This window comes from Trichechus manatus, unplaced genomic scaffold (assembly GCF_000243295.1).
Source record: "Trichechus manatus latirostris isolate Lorelei unplaced genomic scaffold, TriManLat1.0 scaffold00207, whole genome shotgun sequence".
Classification (NCBI taxonomy): domain Eukaryota; kingdom Metazoa; phylum Chordata; class Mammalia; order Sirenia; family Trichechidae; genus Trichechus; species Trichechus manatus.
This window is the reverse complement of record NW_004444143.1, coordinates 898,589-901,396: the sequence shown is the minus strand read 5'-3', so window position 1 is coordinate 901,396 and position 2,808 is coordinate 898,589.

Genomic DNA, 2,808 nt, shown 5'->3' with positions numbered 1-2,808 from the left:
CCAGCATCACAGCAACACACAAGCCCCCACAGTACAACAAACTGACACCTATGTGTCTGTGTGGGGGATCCAAAACTTAGCAGCTGAAAAAAAAATGCCTGTTTTATTTTTGGTTCACAATTTTGCCATTGGGCAGGGTTCAGTGGGAATAACTTATTTCTGCTCCACATGCGGCATTGGCCAGGTGGCTTGAGTGGCTGGGGGCTGACTGGAATAGCGGAACTCAGGTCATGGGCCTCCTTGGTTCTGCTATTGGCTCCTTGGTTCTCCATTTGGCTCTCAGTTTGGTTACCATGGACTTTCTCACGGCGTGGTGGTTTCTGGGTAGTTGGACTTCTTACATGGTGTTGGCTCTCTCCAGTGTGAAAAGTGAAAGTCACTAGGCCTTCTTATGTCCCAGGCCTGAAACTGGCACTGTGTAAATTTTGCCACTTGTTAATGGTTAAAGCAGGTTACAAGGTTATGCCCACATTTAAGGGAAGGGGACTTGAGAAGGTTGTGAATACCAGGAGGTGGCCAGGAGGCTACCACAGGAGTGGAGGAATTTGCCTTGAACAGGATTAGACAAACTTCAGGTGAGGCTGGAAGTAAAGCTACAAGGAGGCTGTTGTAGTGTTAAGTGGCAAAAACAGCTGTAAGGTGGGGGAGCGGAATTGTAAATCTGGTTTAAGATGTTACTTTTGAGATGTCGGAGGGATTTCCTGGTGGAGTCGTACAGCAAGTTGTTGCATCATTAAATGTGTTGCTTGTGAATTTAACAAAGACGAAATATCACATTTTATTTCAGAATTAAATTATGTGAATTCTTTGGAATGACTTCTAGAATTCTTCTTAAGCCAGAGTTTAAAGCAGGGAAACTTTTAAGGTGGAATTTCATATATATAATTTTTTTCTTTTCTTTTTTCTTTTTTTTGAGAGAGTGGCAAAGGGAAGGTTTCCCCACCTAAATCTCCCCCGAAAAATATGCTAGCATTTGCCAAATTCATCAACTCAGTCATTCAACAAATATCTGACTCCCTTCTAGGAGCAAACAAGTGATACAATTCTCGACACAAAGAATTTAGAATTAAGAGTTGTAGCAATTCAGGTCAGTTTTGTTCAATACAAAACAAATATTAAGAAAAACCTCCATATTTCACAAATGCACATGAAAATTTCTCTTTGTTGAATAGAAAAAAGAGAACGCTGGGAGAGATGGCCTAAAGAATGTTGTTGCTAGGAAAAAGCCCATTGCCATCGAGTCAATTCCAACTCATAGCAACCCTATAGGACGGAGTAGAACTGCACCACAGGGTTTCCAAGGAGCAGCTGGTGGATTTGACCTGCCGGCCTTTTGGTTAGCAGCCGAGCTCTTAACTACTATGTCACCAGGAAAAGCCTCTCCTAAGTTCTGTTTTAAATACAGGTGAAACAGCTTTCTCTGCCATCACGAGTAGCATTATAATACGATGTACAGGGAAAGGCAGAGAGTGCTGACACACTACAGGGATTGCAACCAATGTCACAAAACTATTTGTGTATAAATTTTTGGATGAGAAATAATTGGCACTGTAAACTTTCACCTAAAGCACAATAAAATTTTAAAAAAATCAGAATATGAGCTTAAATCAGATTTTGGTAGAAACTTTTATTGTCCTCCCTACTAACTCTTACTGATACTTTCTTTTACAAAGTTTCTTTTAGAGATAATTACTGAAATGCTTGCAGATGTCATAATATAACACCTGGGTTCTGCTTTCCAAAGAATCCAGGGAGGGAGGAAGTCAGCATGAGTCCAGAACAAGAATGGCATGGTTGATTTTCATAGCCGGGTAACGGGAATATTGGCATTCACTATCTTGTACTTTTTACTTTTGTGTATGTTTGAAATTTTCCAAAATAAAGTATGAATTTTTTTTAAAAACTTTGAAAAAAGCTAGAAGGAAACTTGCAGAAATGTTAACATTTATCTTTGGGTGCAGAAATGTTAACATTTATCTTTGGGTAAAAGTACTAAAAATGTTTTTCCCTCACATTTTTGTAGATACTCTGTATTATTCCATGTGACCATTATTACTTTAACAAGGACAAACCCCTCAAAATAATTTTTAGAATCTATTTAAGAATCAAAAAAAAGATTCTTATTAAGCCTTTTCTTAACTTTGTTCCTAGCCTTGCCACTTTCTGGGCTAGAACCATAAACTGGCTCTGCATTTATAGATTGTCTACTGAAAAACATATTCTGAATTTTGCTTTTCTAGTCACAGTCTGAAAGTGGTATACATATATCTCTATCTTGCTCTTGTCCTTTAAATCAGTTTCTCGATGTAAGAGGCCTTGGGCAAGTTACTTAATCTCTTTGTGCTTCAATTTCCTTGTCCCTTTAAGTAGAAAAACCTACCATGGTCAATTTTTCTAAGGAGTGAAAATCTTTTCTGAAATTGTGATATATTTTAGAGATACATAATGAAATATTTGAATATATCATGGACTGCTAGAAGAACGAACAAATCTGTCTTGGAAGAAGTACAGCCAGAATGCTCCTTAGAAGTGAGGATGACAAGACTTTGTCTCACATACATTGAACATGTTATCAGGAGGGACCAGTCCCTGGAGAAGGACATCATGCTCGGTAAAGTAGACGGCCAGTGAAAAAGAGGAAGCCCCTCAATAAGATGGACTGACATAGTGGCTGCAAAAATGGGCTCAAACGATTGTGAGGATGGCACAGGACCAGTGTTTCATTCTCACTGAGTTGCTATGAGTCGGAACCGACTCAATGGCATCTAACAACAACAACTGAAATATTTATGAATGGAGTGATATATC